Source organism: Pleurodeles waltl, chromosome 10, assembly GCF_031143425.1.
Source record: "Pleurodeles waltl isolate 20211129_DDA chromosome 10, aPleWal1.hap1.20221129, whole genome shotgun sequence".
Lineage (NCBI taxonomy): Eukaryota > Metazoa > Chordata > Amphibia > Caudata > Salamandridae > Pleurodeles > Pleurodeles waltl.
The window spans coordinates 906,416,113-906,438,682 of NC_090449.1; the positions used below are offsets into that span (position 1 = coordinate 906,416,113).

Below are 22,570 nucleotides of genomic sequence, written 5' to 3' on the forward strand. Positions count from 1 at the left end.
CAGTGGTACCCGTCGCGTATTTCAGTGTCTGCAAGGCAGACACTGAAATACTTTGCGGGGCCCTCTTACGGGGGCCCCTGCCGTGCCCATGCCATTGGCATGGGCACGGCAGGGGCCCCCAGGGGCCCCGCGACCCCCCCTACCGCCATCCTGTTCATGGCGGCTTTCCCGACATGAACTGGATGGCGGTAGGGGGGGTCAGAATCCTCATGGCTGCGGAGCGCGCTCCGCAGCCATGGAGGATTCCAAAGAGCAGCGGAAAGTCAGCGGGAGACCGCTGACTTTCCGCTTCTGACCGCGGCTGAACCGCCGCGGTCAGAATGCTCATTGGAGCACCGCCAGCCTGTTGGCGGTGCTCCCGTGGTCGGTGGCCCTGGCGGCCACCGGCCGCCAGGGTCAGAATGACCCTCATACTGTCAAATTAATAGAATCATGCAATTTTGGCAAGAATGGAAGATGTTGGCATGCGTAGTAGCCATGTGCCTTCTTAAAGGCAGAGATACTGCTTTACAAATACACTTTATGAGTAAAGAAAGAAATGTAAGAGCATTCAAGGATCGATGCTTGAACATAAACTATACCATCTGAGAGGACCACATTCAACCTACTACTACTAGCTGCAATAAGGCCTAATTTTGTATCATGGATTCACACAGCAAGCCCCTCTTATACTCCTGAAACTCCCCAAAAGAGGGACTTTCTAGTTTGACCACAGCTCAGACCCGAGCCAGAATAGCACCTTGCACATATGAAGATGAGAATCAAAGTGGTTTGTAGGTTGTGGGCCTGATAGCACAAGAACAAATCAGTCTTTAATTCTACCGTTCTGTCCCCGTCCTTAATGTAAGCCAGTACTTTTTCTTATATTACAAAGTCCCTTGATCTTTCCAGTTTAATCTTTCTGCCTTTCGAGAATTTCCTCCCAAACAACTTCCACTTTCATTAGTGGTAGGGAATGACATTTCAGGATAAAAATTAGACAATGTGGAAAAATTAGAGTTACCCTGCTTTTATTATTTTGGCTAGGACAGTAAAATGGCATAGATTGGATGGTTTTCAAATTGCTCATTCTTTGTCCAGCTCTTCTCTGATCTGTGACCCGTATGAAAAGCAGCTTTTATACATGTATTCACAAGTTAACTTTCATTTAGATGTCCTTTGTACAGTCCCTTCCCTCATTTCCTTCTGCTCCATTAACTCTGTTCACACCTCTCGTAAGAGATTTTTCTTACAAATGATAGTAGCAAGAAGGTGTAATCTCCTGATGTAGAAATATCCTAATTCGGCCTTTCTGAATGACAGCAGCTGCAGCAACATGTGTTGATTGAGTCTCTGAACATTGCAGCTCACTTCTGCCCTACAAACTTTGAAGCAATAAAATCTACTCACCCTACTCCAATCCTGGTTGTGACGTTCAGGACATGCCTTCTTGACTCCTGGAAACTTGGTCCCATCCGTCTGACCCTTACTATTGGAAAGATATCACTGCAACCTGCTTTTATCAGCATTTGAAGTTGAAATATGTCAAACCCTATCAGGTCGTTACATTACACACCCTTAACTTTACCCAGAAATGTCCTAATACAGTCTTCTTCACACTGCAAATTATGCCTGTCCTCAGTGAGCAATGCCTTTGTCCACGTTGTTTATCCAAACACTATGGGGTTGGGGCATGGCGGGACCTTTTTTAGGGAACAGTCAATGACCCCTTACTACTTCAAAGCTAGTTGCACACTCTTGAATGAGCCTTATTGATTCATGTGCACTTGGTCTGATCATGTTGAACCTTGCCATTGCAGAGATATAATCGACAACCTTCTTCTACCAACATTTTAAGTTGAAATACATTTAACCCTGACAACTAGTAACTTTAAACACCCTTACCTTATCATCCAACATGTTGAATGCAGCTAACAGATTGTTTAGTCTCCAAATACAGGATGATATATGAACGTACTGCATGGAAAAAAAGCCTTCACTTTACCTTACGATGTGTCTAGAAGACTAACAGCAAAGTATAAAGCTGTTTGTGAAGCTTGTTTAAATGAATACATTCACAGCTTTCAGGTGACTGTCATGCATTCCAATCAGACTCGTAGCCAGAAGTATATTTTTAGGGAGTTATTGTCTTCAACTATGACCAAACATTAAACCTGTGCTATAAGGTGCATTCTTTACAAAATATCGGTCGCACTACTAAATATCGGCCCCTAGTATACTGTGGTAAAAGCAAATCGAAGACAGAATTTTGAAAGGTAAGTACATATAGATTTACCCTTGTTAGTTCCACATCTACATATCTTGGAGATATATATATTGCATAGGTACTTATTTAAGGAGTAAGGTATAGGAAAAATATACTTAAATTATCTCACAAAGAGCATATAGTAACACATAAAAAGGAGGTGTCATTGTTAAACAATTTGCAAAACGCAATGTGGATCAAGTAACAATCAGTAAACCTTATTAGGATTCTAAACCCTACTATGCAAGGTGGTTTTTGGATTTTACACTAAGGTCCCTTTTAGAAAATCAAGTGCAAAAACTGTGCTTTGAAATCACATTGGGCAGGTTTAATGGCCCGATCGAGATAAACTATATATTCCTCTTAATCTCTCTATTTGCCACTTCTCTACATGTACCTAGCTCTCATTTGTCTCCTTGCTATTTCAATTTACTCCCAATTTCCTAATCTCTGCCCCCACTGCCGCTCTAAACCTTTTCCCCACTGTCTCTTTCTGTTGCTGTTGCGTCTATGTTCCCATTCCTGTATCTCCTGCTCTCTCTTGCTTTTTCTATTTACTCTCCTTTCTTTCTCTTAATTTCACTCCTTTTCTTGAACCTCTTCTCTCTATCTTCTCTTCTATCTTCTTTGTACTTCTCAATGTTTTTTATTCTCTCTCTAGCCCGCTTCTCCAGAGACCATGTATGCAACTGATGCACTGCTTTTGGCTGCGTGTGGCAATTAGCAGCTCCTGTCACCTTTCTTTGACCACTGAGCTTTTTGCTGTTCCCTAGTCCAAGAAGCATACCATCCTGGGGGCATCCTAAACTGACAAGATCCCCTACAGTCATGAAACAAAAAAGTGCAATATGGCCATCATACCCTTGCAGCTTGTTGTCAATTCTTGCTGGACAGGACATCAAGCTGCAAGTATTTGGTAGGTTCTAACTGCTTTAGGGCAGACGACAACCAATTGACGTTCACCATTCTACTTTCACAGTGTGGTGGACTTCAAAGGGTCATGCACAGTACTGGAAAATAAAGGGCCATATTTATACTTTTTGACGCAAAACTGCGCTAACGCAGTTTTGCGTCAAAAAAATTAGCGCCGGCTCACGCCATTCTGAAGCGCCATGCGGGCGCCGTATTTAATCAATGACGTTAGCCGGCGTTAGCCGCCGGCGCTGCCTGGTGTGCGTGGAAAAAAACGACGTACACCAGGCAGCGCCGGCGTAGGGGGATATGGGGCTTGGGCGTCAAAAAATGGGGCAAGTCAGGTTGAGGCAAATTTTTCACCTCAACCCGATTTGCGCCATTTTTTTCGACTCCCAACCCCCATAGAAGTGACTCCTGTCTTAGCAAAGACAGGAGTCATGCCCCCTTGCCCAATGGCCAGGCCCAGGGGACTTCTGTCCCCTGGGCCTGGTCATTGGGCATAGTGGCATGTAGGGGGGCACAAATCAGGCCCCCCCTATGCCACAAAAAAAAAAAAAAATGACTTACCTTAATGTCCCTGGGATGGGTCCCTCCAGCCTTGGGTGTCCTCCTGGGGTGGGCAAGGGTGACAGGGGGTGTCCCTGGGGGCATGGGAGGGCACCTCTGGGCTCCTTCAGAGCCCACAGGTCCCTTAACGCCTGCCTTTTCCAGGCGCTAAAAAACGGCGCAAAAGCGGCCGTACGTCATTTTTTTTTACCTGCCCACTCCCGGGCGTGAATTTTGCCCGGGAGTGTAAATACGGCGCACATGCCTCGGAGTCAATTTTTTTGACGTGAACGCCTACCTTGCATATCATTAACGCAAAGTAGGTGTCCACGCTAAAAAATGACGCAAACTCCATGGACTTTGGCGCTAGACGCGTCTAACGCCAAAGTATAAATATGGAGTTAGTTTTGCGTCGGAAGTGCGTCAAAAAAAACGACGCAATTCCGGCGCAAACGGAGTATAAATGTGCCCCAAAATGTTTCTGATTAAGAGACCAGAAATATTCTCTTTTTCCAAAATCAAAGTTGGCATGCGAGGAAAATTATTCCCACAAGTCCCAAGTTTTAGTTTCGGTTGCACGCTATTGCACAGCATGCTGCACGTACTGCTGTTACACAGCAAAACCAAAATAAAAGCATATTGAGCTAATGGAATCTGTAGGGATCCTTGAGGGTCCTACCACACATCTTTCCTACACTTCTCTCAAAAACAGTAGTACCCTACTTGATTTCTAAGCTATCACCCATGAAAGGAAAGTCTACCTAATACCCTGAAGACACAAGGAAAGATTAAGATTTTGCCTTGCACATTGACAAATTCTGGTGCTGTGGGTAGCTGTGGAATTTGGGCCAAGGTTCCGTAGGCACCCAGGGAAACCTCCCAGGCCTAGGCATTGGTGAAATCAAGTTACCTGTGGAAGTCTAGGGTGGTGTAGTTTGCGAGGAGTCAAATTCTTTTTCTTACCCAGAATGCCCTGCAAATGCCAAACCTTGGATAAATCAGATACTTGCTGCATATTTCTGTGAAAGAAAATTTCAGAATCTGTGAGGAGCCAAAAATTACTACCACTTAGCATTCCCACACTTCCTCCAATAAAAACACTACTCCAAATCTTCACCAAATATTAGCCGTGAGTGGCGTGGCCAAAATGGCAGCGGAGTAGGACGTGTTCTGTGCTTCTCCACTGCCTGGGCCCGCATATACTGCTGTAACCAGGGCCGAACTCATCTGCCTCAATGCAAAGATGTCGATCCCAGATAGATGGAGACCATTAACATAAGGCATAGTATGGCGATCGCCTTCTACTGGCAGAATTTCTCCACCAAGAGCAACACTGAGCAACCTGAAATGGCGGCTGCTTTGCCACTGTGGCAGAATGACACTACTGAACCAAACGCTGCTCATTTGGCTGGACACCAGTGGAGATACAGGGACTCAGCCTCTGATCCGCGATGGTGCCCTGTGTGCCTGGGTGTGAAAGAGCCCACGATACCACACCCCTTCTATCTGCCGGTGGAGACGTTGAGCGAGCAGAGGACCACACAAGACCACAGAATAAAGGAGCATGCAACACGCTGACACAGCTCTGGTTAGGCCGGATCGCAGGACTCACCATGAAGTGCATCTTGCTTTCTCTCAGGGCCTCTGAAGCCAGCGGGTGGTGGTCAAGAACACGGCTGTGACTGGGCCTGATAGCCTACCTGTGTGGCCTGTCTCTGCCTCATCCAACATTGCTGTAGGTGCCGGTCTATGTTACACCGCAGCTCTGGGACTTGAGGATGCAGTGCCGCAAACTAGGGAAGTCCCCACAGGAATTTGAGAAGCCCTCAAGGCTACCATACTGATCCCCGGATCACACATTGTGCCAGGGGGACCCCGATAGTTCAGCTGCGACTGCACAGAACACTCAGCCCACTCGGATGAACCTGGACCCTAGAGGTGACCCGGAGGCGTTCCCTGTGCTATTTACTGGTGAGTGCTGGCCAATTTGTTAATGGGGCCCCTGGCAACTTTGAAATGGGGTGCATCCACTAGAAGAATCACTCTCTTCAGACCCACCCCCTTTAAGCCAGCTCAGCAAAGTTCTGCATTGTACAGCCCCGGGCAGCCTCCATAATACCAAACTGACTGCCTTGTAACTGGCCCACATGGCATCTTGGTGGCCCATGACTGCTACCCTGAGGTGGACATAACATACCACCAGAGCAGGCTACCCCACACACAGCCCCCAGAGCAGTGCTATCACCCCTGCTTGAACCTTCCTCCCGCCCCTTCAAAACAAATGCAAGGACCGGGCCCCAGGCTGCATCACCTTCAGGGGCCCGGGGGGCACCTGAGAGGGAGAAATCCCTCACCACCCAACGACAGGGTCAGGATCAACAGGAGACTGCACATCCCTGACTCTCCATTGAGACCCTGGACCTCCACTGGACCGGGTGCACCCATGGACCACTGAGTGTAGGGAAGCAGTCCAACAAGGGCTGTGTCTCTGGAATACTCTCCAAGGGACCTCAAACTGTCCATGCCCTGACACTTTACTAACGCACAAACATGGCAGCAGCCAAAAATAAAAGAGACAAATCAGTTCGGGAGATGCTGTATTGTTCCACCCCAGACCACACTAAAGAAAGAAATTGGCCACACGCAGCACCCAAGTATGAAGAGTAGTCTCAAGGAACCCATGGATGCAGACTCAGCACCAATCACTAAGGGCTTCCTGACCTCCTTGTTTGACTCCCTGAAAGCCGACCTTCAAGATCTTCACAAAGATGTATCTCAGGAATTGCGAGACCTCCAGCCGGATCTGACTTCGATTAGAGAGAGAGTTCCTGGGTTGAGAAAACAATACAGCTTAAGACAAAGACGTATAGATGCTTTGCCTTCAGATCATATGCAAACACAAACAGCAAGACACCCTCCAAACCCACACGGAAGATCTGGAGGACAGGTTCCGCTGTAATAATATCTGTATTAGGAGAGTCCCTTCTGGAGCAGAAGGATCAGACATCCCAGAATACATCCTAGCACTCTTCTGCTCCATTCTGGACTGGGGATGACAAAGATCTACAACTGGATCACATACACAGAGTAGGCCATCCTGAGGGGACTGGTTCCAAACCACGAGGCACCCTTGCATGTATACACAATTTTCAGATCAGAGGACATTTTGAGAATGGCCAGGGCCAAACGACCTATTTACTTCAGGGATCACTCCATTGGCTTCTTCTAGGACCTATCCCTGCTCACCGTACAAGAAAGCAGGGAAATCAGACTGGCCACAGAAATCCTGCACTCCCATGAAGTCTGGAGGGCAGCCCTTTCCACAGTTCTTTTGGTGCGAGGTCAAACTACACCAAGTCAAGCATCCGAAGGAGACGTGACAAAAATAGGACTGACTGATGACTCCCATACTCACTCTATGCAATCACCCAATGGGGGCTTGTCACCCAAACCACAACAATGGCAGAAATCAAACCACTGGTGTAAACACACCTGGCCAAGCCCAAAGGAATGAGCTCAGGAAAGACAAGTGATTCTGGACAATCTGTCTACCATACCAACAATACAATTTCATAATCTGATCTCCTGTAACATTTTCAAACACCAACGATTTATGGGTCGTAGCCCATCCCATACAACCGGGCCTGTGGCGGCGAAGGGGTCTTTCCTTGAAACTACCCCTCTAGTGAATTATCCTGAGCTGCAGGTATTCGTCCCAGAAGCATTAATTGGTTCCTATTTCAGGACATTGTTTTCTAACTAGTTTATTTAGTTTCATGTTTGAATCTGTAGTTTTAGTATTTCCTCCTACACACTACATGGTTTCTTATTATAGCAGCCAAGCCTACCACATGCTCTGTCATAACGAAGGGCTTTTCCTAGCCGCCCACACTATCATCACGCTACAGTATGTGCTAACCTCACATGCCCACCTGGAACTGAAAATCTTGAGCCTTAATGTGTGAGGCATGACCAGCCCTATTAAGCGCACTGCAGTGCTATCTCTCCTGGAGCACTCAGGGAGCGCTATCTTTCTTCTGCAGGAAACACATCTATTTGCTAAAGACTCTCACCGGATGCACTCCAGGTGGTTTCCACAACAACTCTGGTCCCCATCCCAGCTAAGAAAGTGGGGTAGCTATACTGCTCTAAAAGGACTTCCGAGTGGAGATTCTGTCAAAGTGGTACATGTTAAGGGACATCTTCTGGCCTACCGGCTACAAGTGGGGCATCTCCACTTCACACTAGAGACTATATATGCCCCTAATGCACATCAAGAAAGATTTATCACAGGTGCCATGGCACCTGTCCTTTGCATCCCAGACTCCTCGATCCTCGTGGGGGGTGACTTGAACTTCATTATGGACAATGAATTTGACAGATCTGCCCAACGGTCTGAACAGACAGGAGCATTCTCACATGCTAGCCTCCAATGGTTGAGGGACTGCAGCCTGACAGACACATGGCTACAGGCCAACCCTCAAGCACGGGACTACACTTACTACTCAGCTGCTCGGAAGACATATGCCCAAATAGATCACTTCTTAGCCACCCCTGCATTTGTACAATTGATTTGGGACACCTCGTTCAAACCTAGGTCACTATCTGACCATGATCCCTTGTCTCTGACTGCACACATAGACATAACTCAATACCAACCCTCGCACTGGTGGCTGCGATAGACACTGCTCCATACATCTCCCAATGTTGAGGCTGTGAGCTGTGCTATAATAAACTATTTTAGCTATAACAATGACGACACAAGACCACTATCCTCTATCTGGGAAGCATTAAAGCTTGTTATGCGGGGAGAATTTATTGTCCTCTCGGCGGGTGTGAACACAACCTGCAAAGAAACATGACAACAGCTGAAATGCACAGTTCTAGAATGGGAACCCATACACAACGCACTGGGGCTCCACAGGTATGGAGGGAATTAGAGAAAGCACGGTTACAACTTGACCCTGATAGGGTGGAATACGTGATGGGCCCATTTGAAACATAAGTTCTACTTAGGGAGCAATAGATGTGGCCAGATGCTGGCACATAGGCTCCGCACTTGCACCCAAGATGCTTCCATAGAACTTATTCAGTCATCTCCAATCGAAGAGGACCCCATAGATTATGCCAGCTACCTGACTACTTATAACCTTACCCCCATGAAATCTCATGATGCAGAGGCACTAGAGAAACCCATCTGCATAGAGGAGGTCATTTTGGCCATAGATAGGTTGAAATCGAACTAGGTCCCTGGACCTGATGGCTTTTCTTCTCTTTTTTTGTAAGACCTTTTTCCCAGAACTGGCACCTTTCTTAACAAGATTCTTTAACCCTTTCACAGACACAGGCTCCCTTATGGACTCTATACTTGAAGCTACTGAAGCCGGGCAAGGATCCAACTAAATGCGAATCGTACAAGCCCATCTCCTTCCTCAACATAGGCGCCAAACTATTTACTAGCATACTAGCCCATCGGTTGAACCCCCTTATGCCTGGATTGGTTGACCCAGACCAGGCGGGCTTTTTCCCCATTAGGCAATGCGGATATAACACCAAGTGCATACTACCCTTAACAGACAAGATCCCATGCTCCAAAATGAGACTCTCCTTCTCTCCACCGATGCAGAAAAGGCATTTGATAGAGTCCATTGGCCCTATCTCCTTGCAACTCTCTCTCACTTTGTTTTAGGAGACAAGTTTAGGTGCTGGGTAAGGAGTGTATACAGCACACCACAGGCCTCAGTGAGGGTGAATGGTGAATCTTCACAGCTATTTCCAATACAATGTGGGACACGACAGGGGTGCCTATTATCCCCACTCCTATTTGCCCTGTATATGGAACCCCTGGCACAAAAGATCCAAACCAATTCCGGCATTCCCGGTATAAAATTTGTGGGTGTCTATCACCTCATTAGACTTTAAGCGGATGACATTACCTTGGCTACCTCAGATCTGGTGACATCTCTCCTGAACTGCTCGGTGAACTTCAAGAATTTGGGAACATATCAGGCCTCAATGTGAACATGCAAAAATCCCGAATCCTAAACCTCTCCATAACACCATCTCATGAGGCTTCTCTGTGCTCTAGATGCCCCTTCACCTGGGCACATGACTACATCTCCTACCTGGGGATCAAGCTAGCCTGAACTTTACCTCACACCCTCATGTTAAACTATTCTACTCTCACATCACAAATATTGGCTAAGCTGGAGCCCTGGCAAACCCTCCACCTCTCTCAGCTGGGTCGGATCACTGCGACTAAAATGACTACCCTTCCACGCATCTCATATCTTTTTCAAACACTGGCATTGATCCTGCTGAAATATAGCATACAAACCCTCCAAACTGTGATCTTCAAATTCACCTGGGACAGTAAGCCACCCCGACTAGCTAAGCCCTTGATGCATCGCCCACCCTGAGATGGAGGTTTCGCAATCTCCTGCCTTTGCGATACTGCCCAACTATGTTCCCTAGTGGAGTGGAGTCACCTGCTTTCTGAGAAGTACTGGTGCTTCATGGACCAGGCAGTGGCCGATGGCATATCTGGAAAGAACCTTGGCTCCCCTCAAACACCGGGCATGGGGACTCTACTCAACACCTATTACTGCCTCAGTATTTCGTGTCTGGATGTGGTAGCGATTAAAGAGGATCTAAACTCCTTTCCATCCCTGATGACCCCCCTGTTTGCCAATCCTGACTTTGTCCCAGGCACGGATCTTGACCGATTTCGGAGATGGCACATGGGAGGGTGAAAAAGAGTGGGCTGCCTCTTCGATCCCTATCGGATCATCCTGTTTGAACAACTGAAGAGTGACTATGGGTTGGCAGAATCCTACAGACTGCAGTACTTCGAAAGCTGCCAGTGTGTGCTGCTTCCTACCCTGCAACAGAATGCCCAGAAACCCCTCACTCTGTTTGAGGAACGGGTCTTTCTTAAAAAAGATGACAAGCGTCTCATCTCAGAGATCTACAGCCTCTTGAGCATGCAAACCCATTTGACTAAGACACCAGGTCAAGCTCGCTGGGAGATGGAACTAGGATGAGAAGTGACTGATAAAGAGTGGGGGGGCTAATTCCTACAGGTTCCATAACTCTGCCTGCAGCATAACTAGCACCAAAATGGCATACAAACGAATATCATACTGGTTATATACTCCTGCATGGCTCCACCCATGGTCTCCCACCAAATCCAAAGAGTGCTGGAGGGGATGCAGGAATACAGGCACTCTCCTGCACCTCATGTGGCACTGTCCAAAACTCAAACAGTTCTGGCACTGCATACTAACTGACTTAGGCCAAGCCTTCAATACCTCGATCCTCCGCTTCCCAGCATACATCATACTGGGTGTTTCCAACCTAATAACCTATCCACTCAGATCCCTGCAAGGGATACTGATGGCCCTGGTCCTAGGCACGGTGCACCAAACAATTCTGGCAAACTGGGGTATGGAGACGATCCCCGATTATACTGCATGGCTACACAAGCTGTGGCTCACTCTGGGGATAGAGAAGCTATCTTTAGCAGAAGACCATCGCAACAAAGAATACCACAAACCTGGGCGCCATTACTCCAAATCCTTTCCACATAATTTAATGAGCTGACATGCCCTTCTTATTTAAATGTCCTGAGCTTCACATCACAAGACACAATGATCCGAGATCAATATTATTTTACATCCACACAAGCTTACTGACCAATGGGTGAACTCTCTTACATATAAGTCTAGTACAAGAAAAACAAGTCAACCTGGAGTAGGAAAGGGAGGGTGTTATCTGTTATAAAGGTTAAGGTTTGTTATTTATTTATTTTCTTACTGATATAATTATGCAACACTGCCGGCCTCTGGATTGTGGGCATTAAGCTCTGTACACTGCCTGTTAACCAAACTTACCTGCTGCCGGCACTATGGCTTGTAGGCATCCAGCTTTGTTGCACTAATAAATAAATAGAATTGATCCATAGATATTATCCGTACATCAGTACATTAATTACATAGGACTTCATAACTACAATTTATTTGCTATGACAATTAATTAAATAAAGTTAAAGAAGAATTTCATAGAAGTCAATACATTTCAAATGCAGATTCATACTACACACATCTTAAATTAGAATGTACAAAAAATCAGAAAATGTTAGTCGGTGTGGATATGGCTAGAGAGGTCAATTATAATACAAATGCTTTCAGCCCATGTGCCCTGATTATGATCGCAATATTTGGTTCAAGGAGATGACTTCTCAGTGTGTTGACACTGGCAGGTTTATGCAGTTATTAAACCATTTGTGAAAGATAGTCTGTTACAGCAGCCCTTTGTGATATGGCAGGCTATATTGGGTCATTTCTGATTTACTCCACTGCTATTTAAGGTATTTGCATCCTCTCTGCAGCAGGCACATTAACCTAACAAACTTTATTTGTTCTGTTAACAAAATAACAATCTGTAGATCAGCTACTTTATCTCACCAGGTTATATTTCACCACAGGCCAGTGTTGGCTGGAAAATTGTCAGTCAAATATATTTGGCACCTGACGTGTGATAAATCTGTCCCAGCACAATAGGCTAATCGATCCCATGTAGGAATCTGCAGTGTTCTGAGTGGACTTTGTTTCTGAATGACTGGTAGGTTTGATTAATGGCAGCCACGTATGCATCAAGAACAGAAAATGTCACGAACGTGCCTGGTTTAAGAACAACAAGCATGGAGCACAGTGTCCTGATTTGTTTTTGATGCTTGAATTTAGCTTGTAGGTACAGCCATCGTTTCCCTTGGAGGCTCTGTGAACAATACAAAGCCTCTTTTTCCATATTGGTAGCCAGTGGAGTGTTTGCAATACTGGAGTCATGTGTTCTCCTGGGTGAAAGTAGAGAAGAAATCTTGCCTGCACAATTTATCATACCACCTTAACATAAGAAATATGTAGGAGGCACTTATTTTTCAGTACAAGTCACCAAACTGTGGAACACACAACCAGCCAGTATGTGAAGCATCCAAAAGCCTATACACTTCAGAAGACAGTTGAAAACAAGATTTTTCCAAGACAACTACACCAACACACATCCTGGCAACAGAACCTGGAAAGACAGTTACTGAATCAAGCTCAATCATTAGCTTACAATCCAGAGATTAGAAACAACCCAATATGCTAACCACTTTCAATAAGCAGGTAAGTTAAGGAGAGCTGACAAATGCTTCATCAGGGTATTATATATTTATGGAAGCTGATACATAACATTTCTGTCCTACACTAATATTAGTACCATAAGTCAGTGGTTGGTGGCCATCTGTAAATTGCACCCCTTACATTCAATTAAGGAATATATGTTATGAAGATTGTCAATCACCAATGTTTTGCAGTCAATAAACCAGCCATCACTAATTGAACCAGCATGGAATAACTGAAGAGATCTCTCACACACTGTGGGGCAATTGTAGGTCTTTAATCTAGTCTATGACTGCAGGTCCTAAATATTTATACACTATGGCTACTTCTTTACACCTCACAATGGCTTTCAGATAAGAGATGATAGTAACATTGCACATCTTAACACATCTCTCCGCTTCTCCCTCCCTCCAACTATGCCGGCTCTGGCCTAGAACTGTAATCATTTTTGTAATTTAGTAAGCCTTGCAAAGCCACTTTGAGTAGCTTTGTCTTCTTTGTGAATACAAAGTAACACAAGGCATGACATATCACAGTTTTGTGATACCTTCTGTACATTGGGAAGGTATTCCATGGGTGCTCTCAGGTATCCACTCAAAGATTTTGTCACATTTCCAAATGTACTAAATGTAGTAAACCTGGGAATGCATCAAAATGCTACAGCTTCCCCAGTGAAGAGTAATGAATGAAAATATATTTATTTTTTCTTGTTACTTCCTCATTCTATGTGTGCTGCGCTCTGTTATCCCTTCCTGCACAAAAAACAATCCTGCCTGTAACTCAGTGCACCAGCGCTAGACAAAGCAAAAATGCACTATACCATTGTAAGTATAGAGTGTTTCTGCTGTCTGCCTTTCACGTAACTCAGTGCAGCAAGTTGCCTTGCTGCATTGAGTGAAATGTAGGTAACTCAGCCCAAAAATCTATTTTTGGACAACCCAGTGCAGTAACCAGTTAAGCAGACTATAATCATATGAAATACCATAATAGGACCCACAGAGCTCTGCAAAGCTGCCAGCATACTAAAAAACCTCAACTGCACATCTGTGCCTCTCATACCTCATATCCACCACACTTCTATGTGTTGCGTCTCATAACACAATAACTGCACCTCGGTGGTCATCACACATGACATGGAAACATTTCCTACACTGAATCACAAAACAAAGACAACACCCGTCTAACCACACTCCACTCTATATGGCGTAACTTGCTTCCCATATAAGTAAGCACTTCAGTGCCACATATAAGGATAATAAGCACTATACAACTGTGCAGTACAACACAATATTTATCGTTTGTGCATAACCAAGATTTGTTTAGATTCTATAAAATGTTTTGTTTCCATGTGGATCTTTTGTGCTTTTGAAGTGAAAGATTTTCCCAGACAGTGCTAACGTGTAAAAATGACATAATAATGAAGTGATACTATTAAAAAATGTGCTGCATTAAGCCGCATAATATGTGTTTTCTAGCCACATAATTTGGTCAGCGTTGCTGTATAATTTAGGCCTCCCCTTTAGCCTACCTCCGGTGGCTATGTCTGAACCACTGAGAGATTGTCACATAATTCATATTACAATATCACTTTGTAGTCAAAGGAAGAAAAGAAAACAACATCTCCATGTTAGAAGAATAAGCAGCAATTTCAGAAGATGTAGCCTGACATTTTACCTCTCTTGGAAAACGCAGCAAACTAAAGACATTTTTATTGCGGATTCACCTTCTGAACACCCACACCTCCATGCTGTGCCAACTGCCCGGTAGTGGAGGGGGAGGCAAAGATTGTTATGGCTTGCCGGCCCTCAAATGGGCCTCAACTCCCCTGGCTACCGCCCTGACAAGGTGATACCCCTTGCAATTGTGTGAAAATTCACTCGAAGTGGACATAAACATTTCTGGAACAGGAAAAAAAATCCCAGTAACTATGAAGTATTGGGGTCTTGGCAATAAATAGTATATGTTTAAGAGTTCATAGTAAATTCAACCGCAAGTACGTGTTTATGTTTTCAAATTGTGAATACTTACACATACACACGCGTTCACACTCACACACTCTCTCACATAAAGACACTCTCACCCGCAGGCACGCACACAACTTACATTTAAAAGCATTTTCACTTACCTCAGCGGCCATGGAAGGGCATATTCCCAGCTAATTCTACACCATTTTCATTACCCTAATAGTGAATAATATATTATTATTCACTATTAGGGTAATAAAAATTCACAGAAAACAAACAGAGTGGAAGCCCAAATGATGTCCATAAGGACGAGCTGCCACTGTGGCACTGAATTTGCTACCTCTGAAGCCAGGGCTCGCAAAGGCAGTGCCAGGGGTCGCAAAAGGCAAGCCAGGGTTCACAGCTGCGACCCCTAAATGACGTCCATGCCTTTTCGTAATGCTAACATTCTAGACATTGTACAGACCTTCCTCTCCAGGTTACCTTAACTTCTTTCAACTTTACAGCGCCAAAAAAAAAAAAAATGTCAGTGAACGTGAGCTTTATCAAGAAAAAGTAACATAGTATAACATTACATGACTAACATAATATCAGGGCTTGGAATGAGAAGCCACATTCCCAAGGATCAACATTTATATAATTTCTGATGACTTCACGCCTCATCTTAATTTGCTGAACAACTTCCCCCTGAGTAACATCAGTACTGAATTGATTGTGATTGTCCAACTGCCAAGTAATGAACATTTGACAATTATTACCCTTATCATACAATCCAAAGTATGGACTTATGGAAAAGGATGTGATATGCAGTCAACATGTTCAGCATATTCCACCGACATAACATTGAGTTTTGAGATATCATTATTTACTTTTTTATATTATAAAATGAGCACTAAAAAGAAACCACTCAAAGTCCCTTCATGTGTTGATAGGTTTAAAATAGGATTCGTGGTCGTATTTAGTTATAAAATAAAATAACACAAATATGAACCCTCTTCCAAACCAGTTTCGGGACTTGCTACTTCTCATTAAAATGTAGCAAGGCACCATATTAATTTGCATTGGCCCCGCAAGATCCAGAATTTCCCATTTGTCCTATAATCAGTTTATTCTCATATTAATATAACATAGAAACACAATATTCCGTGGTGGAATTCAGATTCGTAGTGGCTATACATGCATTACTTAAGAACAGCAAAATGCACATGAAGCTGACCAGGCGAGGAATGGATGGTCGGGAGTGCCAGTGATCCCAATCTATGTTATTTATGTTCAAGCTGTTCACTTTGCTGCGGGTTCCTGATTCATTGCCTCCTAAAATTCCAAGAGTCAAATGTGAAAATAAATCTCCTTCGCGTTGTTTTGGTTTTGACAATTGATATCATATCGGCCGCAAAACATTAATGAAAGCCACATGTGTGTGCGGAGATCTGAAAAACGCATGTGCACATGTAACTGCTACTGTGAGTCAGGAGTGCAGTAAGAATGTCTACGCCAATCGGCTGCCGTGCCGTGACCTCTCTATATTAACAAACAGCATCCACGAGTGAAGTGGGGATTCTCGCGTGTTATATTTCTCCAATTAATATAGCCAAACAGAAGCAGGTTTACATGTCCTCCCTATTCTGGAACACAACAACCTAGTGGGAGAGAGTCAGCAATTAATTGTGCGTCTAGGGCAAATCAGATCCTGAGGTTACATAGCTATGTAAACATGGAATGGCTGAAAAAATATCCCACTGTGTGTTTTTTCGTTTTCATGTAATTAAGTGCAAGCACTTCTCTATTGTTAAGTTATTTTATGTACCCGTGTGATGTACTGTCAACAGTTCTTGCAATTGTGCATTCTATATCACCACTTCCCACTCTCTGGCATGTTCAGTGCCTCAGCCTGCCTTTCAGGGGGGCTTACCCTAGCACATACGGGATGGCTGTAAAATAAAGAAACAAGATTCACATCCTTCTAGTACCTGGCATGATGGACAATTACAATGTGCTTCTAGGTCTCCGTAGGGTCAAGACATACAATATATATTAATAAGGTGGCATGATCCACACATGCAGTGTTTCTGAGACCCCGGCATGATGCATACATACAGTGTACCTACAGATCGGACATGGCCTACAGATAGAGTATGTCTGTAGAGCGTCGCATGATCCACATGTAGTATATGTGAATGCATGCACAATCTGGTATGACCAGCACATTACAACTTTAGAACTGGGCATGATTGACAAATACTGGTCTGAACAAACACTTAGAATGTACATATACGTTGTTTGTATAACCTGACTTAATTAGGAGACAATAAATATGTGTACATCTGTATAACCTGTTGAGATTATCTAGCACTGCATACTTCTAAATCCTGGCTTGAAGAGCACAGTATGCTTGTAGAGCTTTTCATAATCAATGAGCTATGTTTTTTCAAACATGACATGCGTTGCACATGTATATGCTTGTAGAGTTGGGACCCTCAACAGATATAGCATAGAATCAGACTGAGGTACCATCAACAAATGTATTATGTTTTTAGGATTTGACACCCTCAATAGATGTAGTCTACCCAGCGGCGGCTCCTGCGCTATGGCGGTGGAGCATCACTCATCCCCTCGTCAGCAGCAGCAGTGGCAAACCTTTAAGAACACAACAATAATAAACTATGTTTATTATCATTTTATTTTTAAAGGGGCGGGGCCCTGGGGGTGACAGAGATGGAGAGGGAGTGCACAGCACTCCCCTTAGTGTGCATGTGTGTTTGGCCAGCCGTCTTGGTCCAGCCAAACACACATGTGCACTGAGCTCTCTGCAACCCGGCAGTGTGTTGCTGGTTTGGAGACAGCAGGCAGAGACTCCCAGTCTGCTTTGGAGAGCTAAGCCAGGGCACGCCATACAATCCTAATGTTGCTTTCATGCTGTCAGCAGCATGAGAGCAGCATTAGGATTGGCTGCAGGGAAGGCTGGGAGCAAGTGGAGCCAGCTGAGTGGTGGGGTGGCTCACAGTAAGGTAAGTTTTTTTAAGTTTTTTATTTAATGTTGGCCCATTCGTTTTGTGTGCCCCCAACCCGCCCATCATGCGCAGCCCGGCCCCGCCCCTTTATCTCACTGCGCGCTGTGAATGAGTCTGCTTTCAGAATCCAACATACAAAACTTATGGCAGGAAGCTGAAAGGGGAATGCTCAAAACTTAACACATGCAGAGACATGGTCAAAGTGGATAACTGCCCACGGCACCCATCTTCCAGGGATCACCTTGGGAAAGTGATTTTCTCTATATATTACCTTTGTTTCTCCATCTCATCTTCTTTCCCTGTCTCAGCTTTTCTCTAACTCAGACTCTCTATCCAGTGTCATTTTAAGGATTTGGAGGACCTGGCAAAGACATATTTTAGATGTGTTTCTGTGACTCCTTTACCGAAAATTGACATGTGGTTCAATATTGTTTGGCTTCATGTGTGCTTGAAAGAGCAGAAAATGGGTAACAAAATTCAAGGTAGTTACAAAAGCAGGCCCCAAAAAAAACCTTGCTAGGGTCCCATAAATCGTTACGATGGCATTGAACATATGTAGTGTTCCTTCAGACATAGGCGTGCTTGACAGTCAACACATGAAGTATGCCTTCAGAGACAGATGTATTCAAAACTCAAGGCACAGTTTGCCTTTGCAGTCGAACATGTACAACACACACAGTGTGCCTCCTGAGTCTACAAAGCTTAAAACACCCTATAAACAATTGCAATTAATCACAATTCTCACCATATGTTGCAACATTCAGAATGCTTCCTAACCTGACGCTGCCCAGCACATAGAGTAGACTGCATGATGCTCAAATGATTAACAAACACATTCTATCTCCATTCATGACCTACTCACAGAATAACTGTGCCACTTGGCATTCTCCATGTCTAACTCTATTAGTGCACGATACTAATACAAGCAAATCAACTGATAATATTGCTTGATTACCCACTAAGTAGCAGCCATGCTCGTTTCATACGTCAATATAAGGTGCGCTGAATTAATGCTGCGAAGTCCTACTGATAATTGCCGTCAGCCTAAAATCAGCGTCCACGCTCTGGAACACTGGCCTTCAGCCAATCACGGCGCCCGAGGAAACGCAGACGGAAAGATTCGTATCTTCCTACAGTGAACGTTGTGCTTCAAGGGCTGATTCGGGGACGCAAAGAGCAGGTTTAAACTGACCCAAAGCTGCCATGCAGAATAACTTCATACTGTAAACAATACCAAGGTAACTCTGGAGGTCAGAGACTGTGCTACTGAGAGCCTATTGAAACTGGATCCCAAGGCTTCACACGAAGGACCTTTCAGTAGAGCATGTGACATTAGTGTTCCCAAGTGTGGCATAACGTTGTTTTCACTAAACTATGTTTCACACACTTGTTTGCTGGCTTGGTGACAGAACATCGGTAAAACTAAAACTGCCTTCTGGGTTGCAACAGTGTAGGCCAGAGCGAACCAATCTCGTTCTTTAGAATGTGGTTACCTGCATTTCAATGTATTCCAACATCGTCTATTGTGTAACCAAAAATGCATATGCCGCACAATTGTCTCTGTGGGTCAGTTTACACGTTGCAAGTTCATAATATTGTTGGTGTCCGTTTGACACGGAATTGATAGCTATGCATTACTCCATCGCTTTGTGACAACTTATTCAGTTTCACCAATGCACGGCTAGCAGAATCGTATCCGGTGCCAAGAAGGGCTCTGGTGGCCCCCTGGAAGTGCTAGACTGGTGGACGAGTAGCTGAAACCTGCTGGCAGCCAAAGAGCAGGTGTACTCTGCTGAAATGGGCCACGCCATGCGGAGCTAAAAAACCTGTACATACCAACATTTCTTGGCACACCGTGTCACTATACCTATTTCGTCAGTTCGATTGGTGACGTTTTAGGAAGATGTAGCAAAGAGTGAATCGGAATCCGGGGAGTAGTGGCTTGACACATAGGTAAAAGCAGGCTTTACCGGGTGTCCGACTAATCTGGATCAGGGCCCCTTCTCGTGCACTGATGCAATTATGTAAACAGAAGGGGCGCCTCGCAGGACACTCGTTCCGTGTTTACGCTTTGGTGACAGCGTAGCATAGTTTGTCACCGAGGGGACTCGGTTCAAAGCTCAGTTTGCTCGTTACACCAAACTGTGTCGTGTGTATGTAGTTATGTATCTGCCTTGGGCAGGTGCGGCTTGAGGACATTCACTTCGGAAAGAGCGGTACATCAAAGCACCTGTCCGTCCCTTCTTTTTTCAGTGTAGTCCTAATTTCCGTCTCCTTATCTTTAAGGCTCCCAGGCATTATTTGTTCTTTCTATAAATGCAGAACTTCATGTACTAGAATAAATTCAGCATGCAAAGCCGACGGCGCTCTTTGCTCTCGGAATTTATAAGGCGCTTTTCTGTCCGTCTTATAAGGCGCTTTTCTGTCCGTCTTTCTCATACAGGTAAATGTAGCAGCCCAATTAACCAACGAACTGCTTTCAATGTGGATGTTCAAGTCAGAAATGCACAGATTTCCTAGACTGGCGAACAACACGCTCTAATCTATAAAGCAAATGCGAGCCGTGCAACTAATTTCGCTGTCTCCGCTTCCGTGGATATCTCGCTCTGCTGCGGCTGCAGATAAACGAGGCGAGTGCTATTTTTATATCGTTTGCCCAGCACTTCAGGGCCAAAGACCTGCACGTTATAAAACACGGCAATGAACTTTCCAGATTGGAAGAGGTCCCTTTGAAAGGAAGGCAGGAGTGACAGCTTCTGTGAATGGATGTGGAGCAAAGGGCGGCAGCCCTGTCTGCTGAGGCGGCCAGGGGTAGTTGGGGTTACAAAGGGTGGAGAGGGACAGCGGGAGTTCCTTTCCATTCATGCTTCTTTAACATAGTTCACATTTAACGTTACATTATCCCCATAAAAATGTTAAAACACACACAGACTACGGGGCATCGTCACTGTGACCCATACGCATGTTTTCGGCACAGATGCCGTTTGCCAGCTTACCACATCTCCGCTCTCAGCCCTGGGGTGCGCAGGGGCAGCACTCCTCCGGTGATGGGTTTACCAGTTCTCGACTCTCTCAGCAAAGCTGCTCTTCGGACTCTGTGCTGCCCTGACTGACAGGGGACGCCCGTGGCTCAAGCAGTACCAGGGTCCCAGGGACTGTAAGGCGCCTTATCCTGGTAGCCCTGCTGCTGGGACACCTCTCACAGCCCAATGGGTGGCGGGGATCAAATCACCCAAAAGCGCAGACTGGCACACCGCAAGCAGGAATCTCTTCCCAGAGAGCAGAGTTGTGTCTAATCCCTATGTCCTACGGATGTTCCATGTTGCCCAGCGCGCCTCCGCGTATAGGATGGTCAGGCGAGGAGGCAGGTGACTGTGAGAGGGACATCCTCACTATGCCGTCGCTCAGGAGAAGCAGTCTGTGAGAGGGTGACGATGAGACAGTCAGGCGGCTGCAGCAGCATTCACCCAGCCACTCCTGGGATGGGATGCGGACACCTCACTGAGCAGGACGGGACATTCTGTCCTCCCGACGTGCGCCTCCTCCTCCCTCTCCTCCTCTCCTACCTCTGCCTCCACACATCACTCTCCAGTGCGCATATATAGGGAGGAGCACACGTGTGCCCGTTGAAGGGTTCATTCATGCATCCGGCGCACACAGGGATTGCAGCGTGGGTGTGTGTGCGCAGGAGGGAGGTAGGCGAGGGGCTGCTGCCATTGGACCGGCTGCAGCGGGGGCTCGCCGATAGACATATGCTTTTCTTATTTATGACAAGACACGCCAATTTACTTTCAGGAATCCAGACATACCACGGCGAGTGTTTTGAGGAAAATAATAATAACAAAATAGTCAACACCTCAGAGTACACACGTTCAACAGTGAATGCACCACATGCAAATATGGAACAGTGGAATATGCAGTGCTCTGCTTTATTATTCAAAGCTGTCTGTGGTGGATTTAAGTATGAGAGAGGGGAGGAATGTTGTTGCTACATAAGTAGTATTTATGTAAAGCACAGCATGGCTTGCTTTCATTTAGGACAACATGCTCCGTGCCGATGTCTTACTCGCTCTTTGACCCTATGCTCTACCTGAGCCCTCACGCGCACACCTGCGCGCTGTATCTCGTTCCGAGTTGATGGGCCATACAGTAAATTGTGAAATGGCTTTTCCCTGTTTCCACGAGGCAGGCTCCAGCCGCGGTTAAACATTGAACGAAATAATTAATTTAAAAGGAAATCTATTAACTTTCTTCAACTTGCTGCGCCTCTTGCAAAAGCTGGGGTCAACAAAGTGTTTCACGGATTTTCGGATTTGAAACACATCTATTTCTATTTTTTTCCATCGATACAACTCCGAGATTTCGAGAATCCCACGGCCACACCGAGAACATCCCATCTCATCGCGGTAAACCACAGTGTCTGAACACAGGTGCAAGTTGTTTTATTATTCGCAAGCTCGCTGGCTCTTCGGATGGTACCTGCTTGTAGTTCGTGACATTCCTAGAAGGCGCTAGAAGCACTTGGCCCTTTGCCACTTAAACTTCAGTCAGTGTTCCAACTTACTAGGCTACTCGTCACAGTGGTTGCCCTCACACACACCCATCTGAATGCTGCAATGTTAACGCTCAGGCATAATAATTCATAGACAGCAGTAATATTGATCTGAGGTGATAGAACTGGTACGTTTTTGGACAGGAAGTAAAACATGACTCAAATAACCATCT

The 22,570-nt window shown here is 45.3% G+C and overlaps 1 protein-coding gene across 2 annotated transcripts in view; it reads right to left on the reverse strand.

The window, feature by feature from the left end:
• CALCR (calcitonin receptor) overlaps positions 1–21,501 on the reverse strand; it is a 2,320,029-nt gene extending 2,298,528 nt beyond the window's left edge. For both annotated transcript variants that reach the window (XM_069211663.1, XM_069211664.1), the window contains exon 1: positions 20,842–21,501. The gene's annotated coding sequence lies outside the window, so the exon portion shown is untranslated. The remainder of the gene's footprint in view (positions 1–20,841) is intronic.
• Between the last annotated feature and the right edge of the window lie 1,069 nt (positions 21,502–22,570).